Source organism: Aquarana catesbeiana, linkage group LG03, assembly GCF_042186555.1.
Source record: "Aquarana catesbeiana isolate 2022-GZ linkage group LG03, ASM4218655v1, whole genome shotgun sequence".
NCBI lineage: Eukaryota > Metazoa > Chordata > Amphibia > Anura > Ranidae > Aquarana > Aquarana catesbeiana.
Window position 1 is genome coordinate 511,161,981 of NC_133326.1, and position 24,172 is coordinate 511,186,152.

The 24,172-nt window shown below is 40.8% G+C and overlaps 1 long non-coding RNA gene across 2 annotated transcripts in view; it reads right to left on the bottom strand.

Moving 5' to 3' along the window:
- Window positions 1–638: 638 nt before the first annotated feature.
- LOC141132575 (uncharacterized) overlaps window positions 639–24,172 on the bottom strand; it is a 36,603-nt gene continuing 13,069 nt past the window's right edge. For both annotated transcript variants that reach the window (XR_012242930.1, XR_012242931.1), the window contains exons 5-6: window positions 8,106–8,153; window positions 639–809 (exon numbers count right to left, since the gene is read on the bottom strand). This is a non-coding gene — a long non-coding RNA (uncharacterized lncRNA). The remainder of the gene's footprint in view (window positions 810–8,105; window positions 8,154–24,172) is intronic.

Consider the following 24,172-nt stretch of genomic DNA (forward strand, 5'->3'; position numbering starts at 1 on the left):
TTATGGTGCTTATTTCCGATGCTTCCTCATTTAATGCGATGGAAGCCGTGACAACTCGCCACTGGAGGGATTCGTTCTAAGGTAAGTTTCACATATTGTGCTAGTATGCAATGCATACTACCACATTAAAACTTTGCCTTGCAGGTTTAAAAATAAAAATTGGCAGCGGTTTACTATCGCTTTAAAATAAAAAAGAGGTTTATATTTACCTGCTCTGTGTAATAGTATTGCACAGAGCGGTCCCTTACCTCATCTTCTGAAGTCCCCCTGTTGGCGCTGTCCACTCCTCCCCCTTTCTTGTGCCCCTAACCAAGCCATGTGCAAACAATAAATATGCGTGCGGGCGTGCTCCCGAGCTGGGCTGTGTCCATAGACACACGGAGCATGGCTCAGCCACACACTCCACTGCCTCCTCACAGGAGTTGACTGACAGCAGCAGAAGCCAATGGCTCCAACTGCTGCCTGAGTCGGCTGTGAGATTAGGAAGAGGTGAGAGACAAGCTGCATCTGGATACAGTGCTGGATCGATAGAGAAATCAGTAAAAAAAAAAAAAACATTTTAACTTTGGAACCAATTTAACTACAGCTGTCTATGTAGCTACGTTATTCTTCAACAAAAAATGATAATGACAACAAACTTCTCAGAATAAAAGTATTCATTTTTTTATTAAGAACCTCATAACAGCTGCATACAGAGCACAATATAAAAGAGGTAAAATACATAGGCAATAAAACGAGTTATGTTTCAAAAAGAGGTAAGGGACAGTGCCGAGATACTATTTTTTGTCCTTCTTTTTCTTCTTTTCACACTATAGATTAAAAAAAAAAATAGGTTTTAGAAAAAACAGATACACATTAAATCATACTTGTATTTCCTTTGTTCCTTTGGTCAACAATATGGCTGTTAATAGTCCATTAGATTGTCTCCAGATCTGGCAAATAGGGGTGGATTAGAAGTCTATCCCTATGCCTATTGATATCTATAGACATTTATCAGATCTCTAAAATTCTTTCATAGATGATAATATATAAGCAAGGTTTTATATTTAGGTTCTTGTTTTCTAAAAATCTTGTGGTGAGGATCACAACATTTTATATATATATATATATATATATATATATATATATATATATATTACAGTATATAGATATATATCTATATATAGATATTAGGGCTGAAACAACTAATCGATTAATCGATTATGAAATTAATCGATTACTATTTTCATAATCGATTAATCGGCCAGTAACATAATGGGGTTAAAAATAAGAAAATTAGCCTTTTATAGTACAAAAAGAGCAAATAATCGCTACTGTAAATATTATTTTCACAGTTCTACAGTAAAAAAAATGAACCCCTTACAGTAGCGATTATTTACTTTTTTTGTACTATAAAGGGCTCATTTTAGTTTTTTTTTAACCCCATTATGTTACTAAATGACCTGGTTCACATCTTTGTGTTTTTTTGGTGCTTTTTGCAGAAACGCACTACAGTTCATTTAACATGGTTTTCTATGGGACACGTTCACATCTATGCTTTTTTTAGCCGCTGCGTATTTGGAAAGGGGCAAGGACTTTTTTTTTTTAACGTAAAACGGTGCTTTTTTTGGTTCAATATACTTCAATGGAGAAGCTGCACAAAAGCATGTAATACGTTTTTGCAGCAATTTGTATTTTTTAATCTGTCCAACAACAAATTGGCCAAAAAAACTGTATTTCTCTTCTAATAGTGTATACGGTATATCTCTTCTGTCTGTAATTCTCAGAGTGGATTCAATATATGGCTCCCTAACCATAGTTATATGGTTGTTTAGTTATATAGTTGGTTGTTTATAGTTACCACTGCATAGAGATATTTAAGAATAAATAGCTTTTTTTTTAAAACTTTACATATTAACTAAATTATACACCACACTTTTTTTTTAAGGTTATTAATCGATTAATCGAAACAATAATCGACCAACTAATCGATTATGAAAATAATCGTTAGTTGCAGCTAGGGCTGCGCATCTTCACTGGCCTCACGATTCGATTTGATTACGATTATCAAGTCAACGATTCGATTCGATTCGATTCCGCGATGCATCACGATGCATCACGATTACAGCGCAAGTCCGCAAGTTCTCATGGTTTTCATCAAAAAAAAATTCAAGTAGTCAGGAGGACTCCATTTTTTTTATTCTATCTGTTCTTAAGAAAAAAAAAGAGACAGCAGAGGAGCTCCAGGCTCTCTTCCACAATACTAAAGGAGATGGTCAGAGCCTGCGGACATGCTACAGGAGATGATCAGAGACTGCGGACATGCTACAGGAGATGATCAGAGACTGCGGACATGCTACAGGAGATGATCAGAGACTGCGGACATGCTACAGGAGATGATCAGAGACTGCGGACATGCTACAGGAGATGATCAGAGACTGCGGACATGCTACAGGAGATGATCAGAGACTGCGGACATGCTACAGGAGATGATCAGAGACTGCGGACATGCTACAGGAGATGATCAGAGACTGCGGACATGCTACAGGAGATGATCAGAGACTGCGGACATGCTACAGGAGATGATCAGAGACTGCGGACATGCTACAGGAGATGATCAGAGACTGCGGACATGCTACAGGAGATGGTCAGAGACTGCGGACATGCTACAGGAGATGGTCAGAGACTGCGGACATGCTACAGGAGATGGTCAGAGACTGCGGACATGCTACAGGAGATGGTCAGAGACTGCGGACATGCTACAGGAGATGGTCAGAGACTGCGGACATGCTACAGGAGATGGTCAGAGACTGCGGACATGCTACAGGAGATGGTCAGAGACTGCGGACATGCTACAGGAGATGGTCAGAGACTGCGGACATGCTACAGGAGATGGTCAGAGACTGCGGACATGCTACAGGAGATGGTCAGAGACTGCGGACATGCTACAGGAGATGGTCAGAGACTGCGGACATGCTACAGGAGATGGTCAGAGACTGCGGACATGCTACAGGAGATGGTCAGAGACTGCGGACATGGTACAGGAGATGGGCACAGACTGCGGCGGACATGGCACAGGAGATGGGCACAGACTGCGGCGGACATGGCACAGGAGATGGGCACAGACTGCGGCGGACATGGCACAGGAGATGGGCACAGACTGCGGCGGACATGGCACAGGAGATGGGCACAGACTGCGGCGGACATGGCACAGGAGATGGGCACAGACTGCGGCGGACATGGCACAGGAGATGGGCACAGACTGCGGCGGACATGGCACAGGAGATGGGCACAGACTGCGGCGGACATGGCACAGGAGATGGGCACAGACTGCGGACAATAATGCAGAGTTGTGGTGTGATGAAGGCACATAGAAGACAATTTATGATATGGACTTGTGTCACAGCGCTCCCCCCCCCCCCTCCGTACTCACATGCTGCTCTGCCGGTGGCAGCCTGTAATGAGCAGGGCGATCTGCCTGCTCACCATCTCCCCCCGATCTCCATTTGTGCGGCCGGTGTTCCGCCGGTTGTCACATCTGAGGTGGGCAGTGAATTCTCCCGGGAGAGCGCTCCGTGCGTAAAGCTGTTATTAATGTGTATATTGCGGTCATGTGACACTCGGCCGCGCCTCCCTCCTCTCACGTCTCTCCTGATGTCAGCCCCGCCCGCCTCTCTTCTGACCTGATAGCTCCAGTCAGTGGGCGGAGCTGACATCAGGAGAGACTGAGAGGAGGGAGGCGCGGCCGAGTGTCACATGACCGCAATATACACACTAATAACAGCTTTACGCACGGAGCGCTCTCCCGGGAGGGGGCGGGCCAGAAATCGATTATTCGGGTCGCATGCATCGATGCCGCATCGGGGACACCCGAATCGCGATGCATCGATGCTGCGATTAATTTCAGCAGCCCTAGTTGCAGCCCTAATAGATATATATTAATACTAGAAGCTTTGCCTTCTACTGTATATTTTTTTTGAACAGTTTTGAAATGTTTGAATTTTTTTCCAATAATTACCAAAATACTAGGCTGTTAGGTATATGAAAACAGTTGTGTATACATTGATGCCAGGAGAGAATGATTACCATTGCTGTTCTTTTTATGAGAATAAGTGAAAACCTCTTGTTTTGAGAAGACAGTTCTGTCTCTTTAAGCAGAACTAAGCTCTAGTTTTAAAAAAATGCTAGTAGGTAGGATTGTATGCCACTTTTATGTCTCTTCTGCCATAAAACTTCTTTCCCTGCCTGCTTTTATTGTATAACCACAGCATCTGTTCCAGGAAAATGTAGCTCCCATGTACATACACGGGAGTTACGTTATTCCCAGTTAGCCAATAGAGAAGACTGGCTAAAGAATGAAGATTCCGGACGTAGAAGATGGCAGCAAGGGCAATGGAGCAACGAGGGAGAACATGAGCCTTACCTCAATAGAGGGAGGTAATTAGGTCTGTCATAATGTGCATGTATTTTGTGCATACTTTATGGCAAGAGCTCTGGGAACCTGTGGCAGCATAATTCTTCTTTAAGTATTATGTACTGCATCCAGAGTTTGCTAAATAACTCTATGGGAAAGGACTGGGAGCAGCACGAAGTACATAAGGGCTTGTATTTCTGTTTACGGTACTAATTAAATAAGTAATGCATGGCTATAAATGGCAATTGCACCACATCCCCTACACTTTAAAGAATATGTGCACCCTCACCTAACAAAAAGAGGACCTCCATCCACGGAGACTGAATTTGTATAAAAAAAAATGGTAAATCTCTCAAACCTTTATCTTTGTACATATAAGTCAAAAATAATATCTATCTAATACTACCATATTTGGTGGGAATGCCCCAAGATTCACACTTTTTGGGTCTATATTAAAGGACCAAATTAAACTCATAATAGATGTTGATATACCTCTCCTACCACTCCATTTACTCCTACATGTTCCTACCATGCCAATTAGCCACTACAAACGATGTATGTTGCCCCACCTATTCAATGCAGCCCAGAGGTTGGTGTCAATTTACTAGAAACAGTCTTGGGCCCCTAGTAAAGAAGACTGGGTCAAAAGGGTAAATGAGATCATAGATGCAGAGAAGTAATGGCAAATTGTAGGGGTGCAATGGAGGGCTTTGGTAAGACTTGGGCAGTTTGGTTGCACTACACTTCAGGGTCATCGGTCCCGATGTATTCCCCTGGCACTTTGCCCATTCCACCTTGGAGACGAGGTTGGACCCTTTACTCGGAAGACTAGACTTGTATAGAGCAAAGCTTTCCTATCTTATCTACATTGGTAATTGCCAGTTTTTTGTCCACATCCTGGGACAGAAATCCTTGTTTACTGTTGGTCTTTGACCCTGGTGTGCTTTCTTTTTTTGCTTTTTCTTTTTTTTCTGAACACTCCCAGTTGTGCTCACGTGAACTTGTGATTGTATTCCATTTCCACTTACCCCCTGTTGCTTGTAGCATGTTTGCAGTCTCTGACCGTCTCCTGTAGTATATCTGCAATCTCTGACCATCTCCTGTATTAAGTCTGCATTTTCTGACCGTCTCCTGTAGTATGTCCGCAGTCTCTGACCGTCTCCTGTGGTATGTCTGCAGTCTCTGACCATCTCCTGTACTATGTCAGCAGTCTCTGACCATCTCCTGTAGTATGTCTGCAGTCCCTGACTATCTCCTGTACTATGTCTGCAGTCTCTGACCATCTCCTGTAGTATGTCCGCAGTCTCTGACCGTCTCCTGTAGTATGTCTGCAGTCTCTGACCATCTCCTGTACTATGTCAGCAGTCTCTGACCATCTCCTGTAGTATGTCTGCAGTCCCTGACCATCTCCTGTACTATGTCTGCAGTCTCTGACCATCTCCTGTACTATGTCTGCAGTCCCTGATCATCAATATAAATATTTTTTAAAAACTGTTTATTTTCGGTATTGGTTTTCGGTTTTCGGCCTAGTGTATTTTTCATTTTCGGTATCGGATTCTGCACCAAAAATCCCATTCGGTGCACCCTTATAATTTGGACATCTCATGTACTGTGCATATTGTTTGTACTCTATAAAAAACTTTATATACAGTGGGCACAGAAAGTATTCAGACCCCCTTAAATTTTTCACTCTTTGTTATATTGCAGCCATTTGTTAAAATCATTTAAGTTCATTTTTTTCGTCATTAATGTACACACAGCACCCCATATTGACAGAAAAACACAGAATTGTTGACATTTTTGCATATTTATTAAAAAAGAAAAACTGAAATATCACATGGTCCTAAGGATTCCGACCCTTTGCTCAGTATTTAGTAGAAGCACCCTTTTAAGCTAATACAGCCATGAGTCTTTTTGGGAAAGATGCAACAAGTTTTTCACAACTGGATTTGGGGATCCTCTGCCATTCCTCCTTGCAGATCCTCTCCAGTTCTCTCAGGTTGGATGGTAAACGTTGGAGGACAGCCACTTTTAGGTCTCTCCAGAGATGCTCAATTGGGTTTAAGTCAGGGCTCTGGCTGGGCCATTCAATAACAGTCACTGAGTTGTTGTGAAGCCACTCCTTCGTTATTTTAGCTGTGGCTTAGGGTCATTGTCTTGTTGTAAGGTAAACCTTCAGCCCAGTCTGAGGTCCTGAGCACTCTGGAGAAGGTTTTCGTCCAGGATATCCCTGTACTTGGCCGCATTCATATTTCCCTCTATTGCAACCAGTCGTCCTGTCCCTGCAGCTGAAAAACACCCCCACAGCATGATGCTGCCACCACCATGCTTCACTGTTTGGACTGTATTGGACAGGTGATGAGCAGTGCCTGGTTTTCTCCACACATACTGCTTAGAATTAAGGCCAAAAAGTTCTATCTTGGTCTCATCAGACTAAAGAATCTTATTTCTCACCATCTTGGAGTCCTTCAGGTGTTTTTTTTTAGCAAACTCCATGCAGGCTTTCATGCGTCTTGCACTGAGGAGAGGCTTCCATCGGGCCACTCTGCCATAAAGCCATAATGCCCCAATCAGTATAATCAAACACAGCTGGACTCAAATGAAGGTGTAGAACCATCTCAAGGATGATCAGAAGAAATGGACAGCACCTGAGTTAAATATATGAGTGTCACAGGAAAGGGTCTGAATACTTAGGACCATGTGATATTTCAGTTTTTCTTTTTTAATAAATCTGCAAAAATGTCAACAATTCTGTGTTTTTCTGTCAATATGGGGTGCTGTGTGTACATTAACTAGGGAAAAAAATTAACTTAAATGATTTTAGCAAATGACTGCATTATAACAAAGAGTGAAAAATTTAAGGGGGTCTAAATACTTTCAGTCCCCACTGTAAATAAAGATTATATAGAAAGGTGGTATGCATTAGAATGGTAAATGTAAGGAAACACCCAGATGAACAAGTATAGGTCCTAACATTGATAGGTCATCGATCCAATATCCACATAGGTTGCCAGTATTTGGTCTCCTTGGTACAAGAAAGGCAAAGAATTGGGGGGGGGGGGGGGGGGCTAGTCAGGGGGAAGATCTCTCTCCCCACACTACAGTATTAAAATAAAGAGGATTTTCTGCCACCCCAATTGTTCTTTTTTGAGTGTTTGGAATAATTACTGTACATAATATTCCAATAACCATGTGTAGGTATACATTAAATAAGCCTTAGGAACATAATGCACATCTACTGTAACTTTGAGTTAGTCATTGAGCAGATAGCGCAAGCCAATTACATATCAATATCTACAGTGAGTACTGTCCGTGATACTTTTTTTATTTGCACTAACATACAATTTTTCAGGACAAGCTTTTGGGGTATGTCCCCTTCTTCAAGGTCCAAGCAGTACTGATTAACAAATTTTTAAGCAGTATGTTAAAGAAGAAGAAAAAAAAAAAAAGAGAAAACCAAACACATACAAATCCATGGTAATAAAGAGAGCAGCAGAGTTAGTGAGATAAGACAGGGAGGGAGAGCTATAGAATGCGGGGGGGGGGGGGGGGGGGATACTAGCATAATGTGTAAGGAAACCAATATCTAAATTTAGGCCATTATTTTTTGTGTCAGAATTGTGATTTTGAAAAATTGTATGTTAGTGCAAATAAAAAAAAGTATGCACTAATACGGCTACAATCAAATCAAATATCTACAGTAAAATCTTACATCAGAGTCGCTGTCAGAGCTGGAACTGCTGCCTGATTTACCTCCATCCTGGGGATAAAAAGAAGACACATAAGTCCGATATAATTACTGAAAAACACTGAAGAAAAAAATTGGATTCATATTACTGCTCTTGTTCTATCACATTACCCTTTGCTGCTCTCCATTGGTTAGCCCTTCCACCTAGCAGCACAAGGGTCATGGGTTCAGGTCCCGACTATGGCACAATCTTTCTGGAGTTTGCATGTTCCCCCTGTGACTGCATGGGTTTACTGGCTGCTGTCCAAATTGGGCCTAGTATGTGTGTGTATGTGAGATAGGGACCTTAGATTGTTGGCTTAGGGCAGGGACTGATGTGAATGTATTATAAATATGTAAAGCACTTAGTAAACTGTTTAAAAATAAAATACTCAAGTGCTGAAATTGAATAGAAATATAATGAATAGAAAACTAATGCAAATGAAAGAGAAATAAGTGAAATATCGCTGCAATCACTCCAAAAGTGTTTCAGAGGTTGTTGAAATAGATGTGTAAAAATTACTCAAGCGCTGGGATAAATAGATAAATAATCATATAGTGACACACAAAGAAACAAGGGTTAATAAGGAGATTAAGCTGCAATCAATCAGAAAAAGTGTTTCAGGCACCTATTTTAAACAGTATAAAATTATTGATGTGCTCTAATCAAAAATAACCTTGTGCACAACTCAGAAGTATTGTGAATAGCGCTAAAAATAATGTGTCAGCACTCATCAATTGACACCTTGGTGAGAAATAAATAATGACAAATAAGGTAATAACAATTGACACTGTGGTGAAAGATAAATAATAACACATAGAATATTATATAAAAATGTAAAAAGTGATTAAATGTGTAACTGGAAAAGAAAGGAGTATAACCTCTAATCAGAACAATAATCGCCAAGTAAAACAGTCTCTAATAAGGGCAATCATCATCCATTTAAATTCACAGTCATTTATAGAGACATCGTGACGGTTTTAAAACTAACTTGAAAGTGTTATTTGCCTCAGTCTGCATTGTTCAAAGATGCCGAAGTATCTCTTTTCAAGTTAGGGAGAATGATGGCTTGCGATATCCTGGCATGTGTTAAGGCATGAAGGGAGAAAACAGTCAGCCGCTACGAGCGCAACTCCTCCAAAAGCCGCTGCTGCTGTACTCAGATCTCGTAACTGCAGTGCTTGTCATTAGCTCCTCCCACGCATTACGTCACAGACCACGTGACTTTCTCAAGGATAACCCAGAGATGCCGTAGCCTCAGTATATATGTGTAACGGCATCCAGGTTTCTATAGTGACAGCGGTTTTATCATTGGATCATCATACTGCTCCCATTATTATGTTAAGCAAAAACATGAGAGATGGGTACAACCACTATTTATACAATGTAAACTATGTGACTAAAAACATGGTAGACTTTTAATGACAATTATTAAAAAGTATATATATATATATATATATTACATATTAAACGAACTCCCTCTAGTGTTGCATACTGGTACTGCACCTACCACTGCTAGGGTAGGATAAAAATAGACAAGTATGTAGACGCATCAAATACCAGTCTATAGATAAAAATATATGACACACACAATTATAAAGGTAAATTAAATATGACCAAAAAGAATATAGAATAAATACAATAAAAAATAGATCATGATGAGTATACAGAGCCTGAATACAGGTAATAAACAGGTAATAATACCACAAATTATCATAAATGTTGTTAAAAATATAGGGTTAAAGTTAAAAATAAAAACCAAATTACAGTTATAATAAAACTAAAATTGGATCATAAAGATAAAAGTACAGGAATAATCCAGTGAGTGCCAGACTGAGGTAAAGCCCACCCACCCACATTAGTAATCGGATATGAAACAATTGATATCAAAATCAATGTTAAGACCCCTGGGCGAGAGAGTACCCATCTCATATATCCATCTGGACTCATTTTTACTTAACTCTCTCATTTTGTTTGAGCCCCTACAATGTGGTTTATATCTCTCATTGGCCCAGAATTTCAAGCACGTAGGGTCTCTGCTGTGGTGTGTTGCGAAGTGTCTAGAGACACTATGCTTAGGGAAAGCATTCCTAATGTCTTGTATATGCTCCCTAATACGTTTCCACATGGGTCTCTTTGTTCTGCCTATATATTGTAATGAACATGTACATTGCAAAATGTACACCACACCTTCAGTTCTGCAAGAGATAAAGTCCTTGATTTCATATTCTTTGTTCATGCTCGTTGATCTAAAATTAGTACATTTTTGTCCATTAAAATTAGTGTTTTGGCAAGCATAACATCTTCTACATGGATAAAAACCCTTGCCCTGAAAGAATGTTAACTCAGTTATTCTTTTAGGGGGTTCTGGAACATTTTTTGCCACTAAATCTCTTAAGGTTGGGACTCGCCTGTACGCGGTTTGTCAGGTAGAACATTGTGAAGAGTTTTGTCAGCTTTTAGCAGGGGCCAGTATTTTTTAATAATGCACTCCACTTGTTTGTGTTGAACACTGTAATTCATTATTAGAGGGATACTGTGATCTATTGTGCCATCCTTGTTCATATCTTGGATCAATGAATTCCTTGGTATCTGATAGACTTCTTGAATTTTTTCATCAATAAATTCTCTATTATAGCCTTTAGCTTCAATTTTTTTTTCCTATCCATTGTGCCTGCGTTTAATAATCATTATTGTCAGAACAATTTCTTCTCAAGCGTATCATCTGTCCTTTTGGAACATGTATGAGCCATGGTTCATGGTGACAGCTATCAGTTGGTATGTAGCTGTTTCTTTCTACAGGTTTGAAGAAAGTTTTGGTACTAATGAGCCCATTGCCTATCTGTATTTCTAGATCCAAGAAATGAGCAACCCTATCACTGATTTCATACGTGAGCTTAATGTTCTTCTGGTTGTTATTCAATCGATCAAACATCTGAATCAGACTTGACTCATCTCCTTTCCAGATAACAATACAGTCATCTATGAATCTTTTGTACAGTATCAGATTAACTGGTACATCAGCATATATGGCTTCTTCCTCCCACCTAGCCATAAAAATGTTGGCCACACTCGGTGCATACTTAGCACCCATCCCGATGCCACTGAGTTGTCTGTAGTACTCTGAGTTATACCAGAAGTAATTGTGCTGTATCCCAAAAGCTAAGCATCTTAAAATAAATCTTCTTTGTTTGGAGATGAGATTAGTGAATTTTTCCATGGTCCATTTTGACGCCTGAATCGCATCATTATGATCAATTACTGTATATAATGAAGCAACATCTGCTATTGCGATCAGGTACTTATCCTCTGGTTCTAAAACAACATTATCCAGAATTTGGATCAGATGTTTAGTGTCCCTAAGGTAGGCATTGGTATTAGGTACTAATGACTGTCAAAATTTGTCTACATATTCACCCAATCTGGCGTTTATTGATTGGATACCATTTATGATTGGCCTACCAGGTGGTTGTTCTAAATTTTTATGTATTTTTGGCACCGTGTAGATAGTAGGTACTGTACAGGTGTCTGGTATTAAATACTTTGGTTCATTTTTTGTTAAAATGTTTTTAGCACTACCCTTTAATATTAGATCCGATAATTCCCGTTTATATTCTTTAGTCGGGTTTCCCTTAAGTTTTATGTATGTATTGGTATCCCCTAGCTAATCTGACAATTCTTTATTATAATATTTTTTAGATAAAACTACAATTGCCCCTCCTTTATCCACGGCCTAACTACAATTTCCTTGTTTTTTTCCAATTGTTTTATTCCTATTTGGATATTGTGAGGCTCATATAATCGTTTTACTTTCAGCTAATCCAGTTCCTGTATTACCATTTTATTAAAAACCTCAATGTGTTCATTATTTTGAACAGGCGGGTTGAACAAAGACTTGTTACGCAGATTGCTGTGCATAATTTTTCCTGGTGTGTCAGTTCTTGTGGTTTAAATTATTGGGGGGTTGTTGAGCATGTATTTCTTAATATTCAATTTCCTCGTGCACTTTTGGATATCAACATATACCTCAAATTTACTGAGGTTTCTTTTGGGGGCATATCTCAGTCCTTTGTCTAACGTGGTTAGTTCAGTTCTTGTTAATTCTATTCCACTTATGTTGTAGATTCCCTCGCCTATTGTTCTCTTTTTCTTTTGGATTTTGAATCCTCTTCAACATCCCCTTTTTTGTCTGGACTTCTTACTTTTATCATTCTTTCTTGTCTGGGGGGCATGTTTTTGTTCCTGCGGTGTTCTAAAAAAGATTGTGACTGTTCTTCATCTTCATCTTTATAATGCCTTAATGGTTCATAGTTATTCTGTGTCTGTATTGGGCTCCTTCTTACTTCATATTGATAAAGTTCATAGTGAGAGTAATTATGATGTTGAGGATACTCTCTAGATTCATTCCTATTGGAATTCGAGTGGTAATCTCTGGAATCACCTCTATCATAATACTGCTGATGTTGATTGGAATACGAGTGGTAGTCTCTGGAATCACCTCTATCATAGTACTATAGTACATATTTGAGTTTTTAGAAAAACAAGAGGTGGATTTAGAGGATGTTTTTTCAAACACACCTAACACGGAGAGTGGTGATTTGGACACTAATTTTCGAAAGTTTGGTCACTTGATGGAAAAGAAAGTTAGCCTTTGGTGGGATATAGCCACTCATGAACAATATATTAAGGAAAATATAGTCCCTAGAAGATTAAGATGGGAAGTTCCTATTAATGATGGCCTATTAGATCAAGATGCAGTAAATGAATGTTATCAATTTTTTTATGAAAAAGGTATGGGTTTAGTGCATTTTGTACTAAAAAGAAAACAGAGAAAATTGATGATGATTAACCAGCAAATTGCAGATTGTAAAATAACATTGGAAGCATTTAAAGATACAGCCCCATTTACCACATTAACTAGGCAGCTCAACAAAGTATTAGAGCAGAAAGATATAGAACTTAAACAGAGGAGAAAACATGACTATCAATTGGCAGCTAAACTTAAAACAAGGTAAAACAGGATCAACTACTTCATCTCCTGACAGAGAAGTCAGGATTGTCACCCCAAGAAGAGATCCTAGATATAGAACCCCGGAAAGAAGATCAAGAACTCCTGATGGCTCAAGACATGGAAGAGAGTCTGGAATGGAACAAGAGAGAATTTACAGGGAAGAAAATGGGCCCAGAACCCCAAAACCATGGTGGAAAAATAAAACTAAAAACAAATCTCCTAGAAGACCCTATTGGAAAAATAATGGAAATAGGAAAAATCAGAGGCCTCAAAATTCACCCTATACAAACCAGAGGCCCCATAATTCATCCTATAACTATGAAAGCCATTCAACCTATCGCCTTAATGGAAATGGAAGATATCCTATGATTGGAAATCAACATCAGCAGTACTATGATAGAGGTGATTCCAGAGATTACCACTCGAATTCCAATAGGAATGAATCTAGAGAGTATCCTCAACATCATAATTACTCTCACTATGAACATTATCAATATGAAGCAAGAAGGAGCCCAGTACAGACACAGAATAGGTATGAACCATTAAGGGATTATAAAGATGAAGAACAGTCACAATCTTTTTTAGAACACCGCAGGGAAGAAAACATGCCCCCCAGACAAGAAAGAATGATAAAAGTAAGAAGTCCAGACAAAAAAGGGGATGTCGAGGAGGATTCAAAATCCAAAAGAAAAAGAACAATAGGTGAGGGAATCTACAACATAAGTGGAATAGGATTAACAAGAGCTGAACTAACCACGTTAGACAAAGGACCGAAATATGCCCCCAAAAGAAACCTCAGTAAATTTGAGGTATATGTTGATATCCAAAAGTACATGAGGAAATTGAATATTAAGAAATACATGCTCAACAACCCCCCAATAATTTCAACCACAAGAACTGACACACCAGGAAAAATTATGCATAGCAATCTGCCTAACAAGTCTTTGTTCAACCCGCCTGTTCAAAATAATGAACACATTGAGGTTTTTAATAAAATGGTAATACAGGAACTGGATCAGCTGAAAGTAAAATGATTATATGAGTCTCACAATATCCAAATAGGAATAAAACAATTGGAAAAAAACAAGGAAATTGTAGTTAGACCTGCGGATAAAGGAGGGGCAATTGTAGTTTTATCTAAAGAATATTATAATAAAGAATTGTCAGATCAGCTAGGGGATACCAATACATACATAAAACTTAAGGGAAACCCGACTAAAGAATATAAACGGAATTATCAGATCTAATATTAAAGGGTAGTGCTAAAAACATTTTAACAAAAAATGAATCAAAGTATTTAATACCAGACACCTGTAAAGTACCTATTATCTACACGGTGTCAAAAATACATAAAAATTTAGAACAACCACCTGGTAGGCCAATCATAAATGGTATCCAATCTATAAACGCCAGATTGGGTGAATATGTAGACAAATTTTTACAGCCATTAGTACCTAATACCAATGCCTACCTTAGGGACATTAAACATCTGATCCAAATTCTGGATAATGTTGTTTTAGAACCAGAGGATAAGTACCTGATCGCAACAGCAGATGTTGCTTCATTATATACAGTAACTGATCATAATGATGCGATTCAGGCGTCAAAATGGGCCATGGAAAAATTCACTAATCTCATCTCCAAACAAAGAAGATTTATTTTAAGATGCTTAGCTTTTGGGATACAGCACAATTACTTCTGGTATAACTCAGAGTACTACAGACAACTCAGTGGCATCGGGATGGGTGTTAAGTATGCACCGAGTGTGGCCAACATTTTTATGGCTAGGTGGGAGGAAGAAGCCATATATGCCGATGTACCAGTTAATCTGATACTGTACAAAAGATTCATAGATGACTGTATTGTTATCTGGAAAGGAGATGAGTCAAGTCTGATTCAGATGTTTGATCAATTGAATAACAACCAGAAGAACATTAATCTCACGTATAAAATCAGTGATAGGGTTGCTCATTTCTTGGATCTAGAAATACAGATAGGCAATGGGCTCATTAGTACCAAAACTTTCTTCAAACCTGTAGAAAGAAACAGCTACATACCAACTGATAGCTGTCACCATGAACCATGGCTCATAAATGTTCCAAAAGGACAGATGATACACTTGAGAAGAAACTGTTCTGACAATAATGATTATTTAACACAGGCACAATGGATAGGAAAAAAAAATTGAAGCTAAAGGCTATAATAGATAATTTATACATGAAAAAATTCAAGAAGTCTATCAGATACCAAGGAATTCATTGATCCAAGATAAGAACAAGGATGGCACAATAGATCACAGTATCCCTCTAATAATGAATTACAGTGTTCAACACAAACAAGTGGAGCGCATTATTAAAAAACACTGGCTCCTGCTAAAAGCTGACAAAACTCTTCAGAATGTTCTACCTGACAAACCGCGCTTCACGTACAGGCGAGTCCCAACCTTAAAGTGGATGTAAACCCAATGTCATCCTTTCTAAACTACTGCCATAGGGGTTATCTATAAGGATATACATGCCTCCTGCATGTATCCTTACCTGTCAAATGTCTCCCCTCTGTCTGTTATTAGACCCGAAAAACTGCATATTCTGTGGGTGGGTCTGTTGTCTGGAGCTCGGTGGGTGGAGTCGTGATGTCAGTAGACTCCCCGCCCACCTCTACACTCCCCTTGCCAATATGCATTTTCTCCTGTGTATTTCGAACACTGAACTTCTGCTCTGATCTCTAACATCCAGTGAAAAGACAGGAAAGTAACCACATGACTTCAGCATGCCAAATCATGGTGAGGTGTGGAACAGCCAATCCTAGCAGAGCTGTTGAAGAAAGGAGTGGAGGAGGGAATTTAAAAATACTGCATGTCTCTTAGGCTAATGCACGAGATGTAAATCACCTGTCACTCACAGCAAGGGGGAGTATTTGACAAAGTTTTTCTCAGTTTGTCAAAAATTGTCTCACTGAACAATAAAAGGGGATTGCTCAGAGATGGATTAACTCTGTGTGGCAAGACTGGGCTCAAATGATAGCAAATCTTATATTCTACAGTATGATATATATAAAAAAAAAAAAATCGGGTTTACATCCGCTTTAAGAGATTTAGTGGCAAAAAATGTTCCAGAACCCCCTAAAAGAGTAACTAAGTTAACATTTTTTCAGGACAAGGGTTTTTATCCATGTAGATGTTATGCTTGCCAAAACACTAATTTTAATGGACAAAAATGTACTAATTTTAGATCAACGAGCATGAACAAAGAATATGAAATCAAGGACTTTATCTCTTGCAGAACTGAAGGTGTGGTGTACATTTTGCAATGCACATGTTCAATACAATATATAGGCAGAACAAAGAGACCCGTGTGGAAACGTATTAGGGAGCATATACAAAACATTAGGAATGCTTTCCCTAAGCATAGTGTCTCTAGACACTTCGCAACACACCACAACAGAGACCCTACGTGCTTGAAATTCTGGGCTATTGAGAGATATAAACCACATTGGAGGGGCTCAAACAAAATGAGAGAGTTAAGTAAAAACAAGTCCAGATGGATATATGAGATGGGTACTCTCTCGCCCAGGGGTCTTAACATTGATTTTGATATCGATTGTTTCATATCCGAATACTAATGTGGGTGGGTGGGCTTTACCTCAGTATGGCACTCACTGGATTATTCCTGTACTTTTATCTTTATGATCCAGTTTTAGTTTTATTATAACTGCAATTTGGTTTTTATTTATTTTATTCATTCTATATTCTTTTTGATCATATTTAATTTACCTTTATAATTGTGTGTGTCATATATTTTTATCTAAAGACTGGTATTTGATGCGTCTACATACTTGTTTATTTTTATCCTACCCTAGCAGTGGTAGGCGCAGTACCAGTATGCAACACTAGAGGGAGTTTGTTTAATATGTAATATATTATATATATATATATTATTTATTTATTTATTTATTTTTTAATATCGTCATTAAAAGTCTACCATGTTTTTAGTCACATAGTTTACATTGTATAAATAGTGGTTGTACCTATCTCTCATGTTTTTGCTTAACATAATAATGGGAGCAGTATGATGATCCAATGATAAAACCGCTGTCACTATAGAAACCTGGATGCTGTTACACATATATACTGAGGCTACAGCATCTCGGGGTTATCCTTGAGAAAGTCACGTGGTCTGTGACGTAACGCGTGGGAGGAGCTAGTGACGAGCACTGCTGTTACGAGATCTGAGTACAGCAGCAGCGGCTTTTGGAGGAGTTGCGCTCGTAGCATTTTCTCCCTTCATGCCTTAACACATGCCAGGATATCGCAAGCCATCATTCTCCCTAACTTGAAAAAGAGATACTCCGGCATCTTTGAACAATGCAGACTGAGGCAAAGTAACACTTTCAAGTTAGTTTTAAAACCGTCATGATGTCTCTATAAATGACTGTGAATTTAAATGGATGATGATTTATCTTTCACCACAGTGTCAATTGTTATTACCTTATTTGTCATTATTTATTTCTCACCAAGGTGTCAATTGATTAATGCGGACACATTATTTTTAGCGCTATTCACAATACTTCTGAGTTGTGCACAAGGTTATTTTTGATTAGAGCGCATCAATATTTTTATACTTTGTAAACTGTTGGCACTATACAAGTACCTGCAAGAAATACAGTAAATAGGGTATAGAAAAACACTTCCCCTGCTACCACAATTTTGCCTGTCTCACATATAAGCTTATGGAAAGTTGTGCAGAAATGGGGTTCACAGAGGTTGGGGGATTCACAAGCATTTCAGTCCATTTACAGGACCACCAAAGGTGATGCAGTTGTTAGGTGAATTGGGAAATGACACCATTAAGTTATGCTCAACCCTTCTGTACACTTCTGTTTGTGAAGCCTCTACTTACAACTCATAAAGCTGTTGTCACACGTACCATCCTGATGGTGGTAACAATACACTAGTGACAGGATCAATAAAAATTGCAGAGATAATACTCACCTACTTACATTTATTGCTAGCGAGTAGGGATGAGCTTCGAGTTCGAGTCGAACTCATGTTCGGCTCGAACATGGGCTGTTCGCAAGTTCGCCGAACAGCGAACAATTTGGGGTGTTCGCGGCAAATTCGAATGCCGTAGAACACCCTTTAAAAGTCTATGGGAGAAATCAAAAGTGCTAATTTTAAAGGCTTATATGCATGGAATTGTCATAAAAAGTGTTTGGGGACCTGGGTCCTGCCCCAGGGGACATGTATCAATGCAAAAAAAAAGTTTTAAAAACGGACGTTTTTTTCGGGAGCAGTGATTTTAATAATGCTTAAAGTGAAACAATAAAAGTGTAATATCCCTTTAAATTTTGTACCTGGGGGGTGTCTATAGTATGCCTGTAAAGGGGCGCATGTTTCCCGTGTTTAGAACAGTCTGACAGCAAAATGACATTTCAAAGGAAAAAAAGTCATTTAAAACTACTTGCGGTTATTAATGCATTGCCGGTCCAACAATACACATAGAAGTTCATTGATAAAAACGGCATGGGAATTCCCCACAGGGGAACCCCGAACCAAAATTTTAAAAAAATGACGTGGGGGTCCCCCTAAATTCCATACCAAGCCCTTCAGGTCTGGTATGGATATTAAGGGGAACCCCGTCCAAAAAAAAAAAAAAATAACGTGGGGGGTCCCCCTAAATTCCATACCAGGCCCTTCAGGTCTGGTATGGATATTAAGGGGAACCCCAGCCAAATTTTTTTTTAAAAATGACGTGGGGTTCCCCCAAAAATCCATACCAGACCCTTATCCGAGCATGCAACCTGGCAGGCCGCAGGCAAAGAGGGGGGACGAGAAGCCCCTCCCTCCTGAACCGTACCAGGTCACATGCCCTCAACATTGGGAGGGTGCTTTGGGGTAGCCCCCAAAACACCTATAGATAGAAGAAAGAAGAAGCATTTAAATAAAGGAATTGTCAAAAACTGTCTCTTGTCATTTTTAACATTTTTGACAGTTTTTTAGTGAAATGGTAGGGGTACTTTTGTACCCCCTTACCATTTCACACAGGGGGGAGGGCCGGGATCTAGGGGTCCCCTTGTTAAAGGGGGCTTCCAGATTCCAATAAGCCCCCCCGCCCGCAGACCCCCACAACCACCGGCCAGGGTTGTGGGGATGAGGCCCTTGTCCTCATCAACATGGGGACAAGGTGTTTTGGGGGGCTACTCCAAAGCACCCTCCCAATGTTGAGGGCATGTGGCCTGGTACGGTTCAGGAGGGGGGGGCGCTCTCTTGTCCCCCCCTCTTTTCCTGCGGCCTGCCAGGCTGTATGCTCGGATAAGGGTCTGGTATGGATTTTTGGGGGGACCCCATGCCGTTTTTTTTTTTTTTTTTAATTTTGGCGCGGGGTTCCCCTTAATATCCATACCAGTCCTGAAGGGCCTGGTATGGAATTTAGGGGGACCCCCCACATCATTTTTTTTTTTTTTTAATTTTGGTTCAGGGTTCCCCTGTGGGGAATTCCCATGCCGTTTTATCAATGAACTTCTATGTGTATTGTCGGACCGGCAATGCATTAATAGCCGCGAGTAGTTTAAATGACTTTTTTCCTTTGAAATGTCATTTCGCTGTCAGACTGTTCTAAACACGGGAAACATGCGCCCCTTTACAGGCATACTATAGACACCCCCCAGGTACGAAATTTAAAGGGATATTACACTTTTATTGTTTCACTTTAAGCATTATTAAAATCACTGCTCCCGAAAAAACGTCCGTTTTTAAAACTTTTTTTTGCATTGATCCATATCCCCTGGGGCAGGATCCGGGTCCCCAAGCACTTTTTATGACAATAACTTGCATATAAGCCTTTAAAATTAGCACTTTTGATTATTCATGTTCGTGTCCCATAGACTTTAACGCTGTTCGCGTGTTCAAACAAATGTTTTGCCTGTTCGCATGTTCTGGTGTGAACCGAACAGGGGAGCGATGGCTCACCCATCCAGCTAGTGAGGGAGGTACACATGGAAGCAGTTATTTCTCTACCTTGTTTAGCCCTGTATTGCAATCCTTTCACTGGCAAGTTGTAAGACACTAGCATTACATGGCCCTTAAAGCCCATCTCTGGGCTCATTTCCCTTTGAGGCCAACCATGCTGCATGATTTTGTTTTGCATACACTCTCACCGGCCACTTTCTTAGGTACACCTTTGAACCCCCTTTTGCCTTCAGAACTGCTTTAGGTCTTCATGGCATAGATTCAACAAGGTGTTGGAAACATTCCTCAGAGATTCTGATCCATATTGACATGATAGCATCACCCAATTGCTGCAGATTGTCGGCTGCACATCCATGATGCAAATCTCCCATTCCACCACATCCCAAACGTGCTCTATTGGATTGAGATCTGGTGACTGTGGAGGCCATTGGAGTACAGTAAATTCATTGTCATGTTCAAGACACAAGTTTGAGATGATTTGAGCCTTGTGACACCTCTTGCTACCTCTTGCTGGAAGTAGCCATCAGAAGAGGGGTACACTTAGTCATAAAGGGATGGACACTGTCAGCAACAATACTCAGGTAGGTCATGGCGTTTAAACAATGCTCAATTGGTACTAAGGGGCCCAAAGTGTGCCAAGAAAATATCCCCCACACCATTACACCACCACCGCCAGCCTGAACTGTTAATGCAAGGCAGGATGGATCCATGCTGTTTACGCCAAATTCTGAGCCTACCATCTGAATGTTGCAGCTGAAATCGAGACTCATCAGAACAGGCAACGTTTTTCCAATCTTCTGTTGTCCAATTTTGGTGAGCCTGTGCGCATTGTAGCCTCAGTTTCCGGTTCTTAGACGGAAATTGCACCCGGTGTGGTCTTTGCTGCTGTAGCCCATCTGCTTCAAGGTTTGATGTGTTGTGCGTTCAGAGATGGTATTCTGGTTGTAACGAGTGGACCGGACTAAGGAAGCAAGGAGCACGGCAGGTGAGATTGTGTCAGGGACGCTGCAGTCCCATCATTTAAACTTTTCTCCATGCATTGTATATGCTAAATCCCATGCCATCTAGCTATGGCGGCTTCCTGCACCAGGAACCAAAGATCTATATTATATGCTCCCTTAAAGCCCAGTCTAGATGCCTATTATATTTTGAAGCTCATCCATACATATGTATATATGTCAGTAACTTTGAACTATATGGTGGATTGTCCTCTTCACAGCTGACTGTATTATCTCACTTATTTTCAGGACTGACATTTCCGTTTTTCCTACTGTGACACCACTACTTCCTATGTACTCAGGGGATTCCTGCTTTTGTGGTATATCCATACCTGTTGTCACTGGAGGCTGATTTTAGACTTTCAACACTGAGTCTAATACCAACCCCTCGGGGGGCATGGCTGAGCGCATGAGGAAGTAAGACTTTCCCCTCTGGAGCTCCCGCACACGCCGGACAATCCGAGGCTCTCAGCGCTTCCCAGCACCTGAAATAAGGTCAGTTATGGGGAGGAGAGGTGGGGGGAGACAGGCACCATACCCCCGATCCGCATCTTGAAGGGCATATAGACCGTTTTTTCACCCGTTTGGGGCAAAATCATTTCAGCCCCCCCGTCCAAGATGGAACCGGCCCGGACCTCAGGCACACATGCGGCCTCACAAGGAGCTGTTTCTCAGCTCTCCACTCCCCACATGAAGACCAGACAACGTCCTCGGTCCCCCCCCTGACTCAGAGACCAGCTCAGTCCGCTCTGCATGCCATTCCCCAGACTCTCGCAGATCCCATGGTGGATGGGACATGGAGGCATACATTAAAGCACTCCCCACCAGGCATGATTTTGAGGCCTGTGTACAGCGACTGGAGCATTCATACAAACAAGAGATATCTGAACTGCGCAGGGATGTCACTAATAGGATTGAAGAAGTGGAACATAATATGGAGGAGACTGCGTCCACACTGCAAACGCATGAAACTATTCTACATGAGCACACCCTGCAGATCCAGCAATTGATGTACCATCAAGATGACCAGGAAAAAAGGGCCAGACGTAACAACATACGCATACGCGGCCTCCCGGAATCTGTTGAAACCAAAGACCTAGCCCCTGCAGTCATTGCCATGTTTAACGAACTGCTCCAGAAAGACAAAGATGCCCCTCTGGAACTTGATAGGGTCCACAGAGCCCTCAGCCCTAAGAATCCGAATCTGCAACACCCCAGAGATGTTATTTGCAGGGTGCACTTCTATGCGATTAAAGACGCCATTATGCAAGCTGCACGTTCTCAAAATGCTATATACTTCAATGGCACCCCGGTATCTCTGCTTCCGGACATCTCTAAAATGACCCTGGACATGCGGCGTGCTCTAAAACCCCTTACGGGCGCCCTCCAAGCGAAACAAATTAAATACCGCTGGGGTTTTCCCTTTAACTTGTTCGCATCTCATGAGGGGAAGTCTGCGACATTTCGCACGCTAGGGGACCTCCCCAAGTTCCTCGGGACTTTTGAACTGCCACAGATCTCCATCCCAGACTGGCCACTTCATGCAGCCACTCCTGGTTTCAAAGCTGCAACAGGATGGCAGAAGCAAACGAAGAAGAACAAACGATCCAAACCGGACTTCACAGCAACAGAGGAATGAACCTCTGCTTTTGATACTTGACCATAATTTTCTTCACAGGCCCCAGACCGGTGAAGACGTCCCTGTCTACAGTTTTGTTGGGACACTATACTACTAAACCAATTTCTTATTTTTTCAATACAGGTTTTATGTTATCGTTTTATCTCTTTTTATATATCATTTAGATGTATGACTACCTGTGGTACAGGAAACATTCCTCTGGTTGACCATTGTTCCCTCCACTTGTCTCATCCCAACCCTCCCCTACTCCCCCCCCCCCCCCTCCTTTTTTAGACCAAAACTGTTTATGTATTGATACTGGGTAAGAAGCTCTGCATGCTGTTCGAGTCCTAGTGTATCTTTGGGGGATTTACCCTCTTAGAGAATTGCGTATAGCTGTTTATCACTCACACAGCAGTGCAGAGCCCTGAGCTGTTATGTTCATAGTTTTACAACATCTTTTTTTTTATTGTCGCCCGGCGTGTGCGGGCTTCTCTGTGCATTGACCGTGAACCCCCCACTTAAGGTCTTCAGCGCCCATAGCGGTCTTAGCCTTCTTCTCCTCCACCCATTCCTTTGAGACAGCGAGCCTCCCCTATGTTTATTTTATACACCATATAAATCCGCTTTCTTATGGCTGCACAAACCTCCTTAAAAGTCTCCTCATTAAACTGCAGGGGCCTTAACATTCCAGAGAAGAGACGGCAAATACTATATCACTTTCACAAATTGCGGACCCAAATCCTTCTTCTGCAAGAAACCCATTTTAGAACAGACAAAATCCCACAATTTCTCCATAAACAATACCCCGTTTGGTTTCACAGTACTAACCCCTCAGCAAAATCTAAAGGGGTTTCTATAGCATTCCATGCATCATTCACCCCAAACGTTCTTGATACTTATATTGACCCACTAGGTAGATATATTTTTATTAAACTATCATACATGAATGTCATTTATACTGTTATTAACGTATACTCTCCAAATCAGGATCAACAATTCCTCTCCTCGGTGGTTTCCCGGCTGAAACAATTCTGCACAACTAACATGATCCTGGGAGGAGACCTCAATGCCACCTTGATAACTCGTCTTGACTCATCGACTGGTAAGTCCTCAATCTCCCCGACCTCCCTGACCAAAATGAGAACACTTCTAGCTGATTTATCCCTTGTGGATGTGTGGAGGATGCTTCATCCTAGCACTAAGGACTACACTTATTATTCTCCCAGCACATACCTCCTACAGTAGATTGGACTACCTTCTCATCTCCCAGTCCCTATTAGATTACTCACCCTCCGCCTCTATTGGCCTTACCCTTTGGTCAGATCATGCCCCCATACACATGAACTTGGGGAATATCCCCGCACACAAACAAAACTCTTCTTGGAGGCTAAACGATAATCTCCGACTCAGTATGCTCACAAGACATTATTCAGACCATTAAACACTTTGTGTCG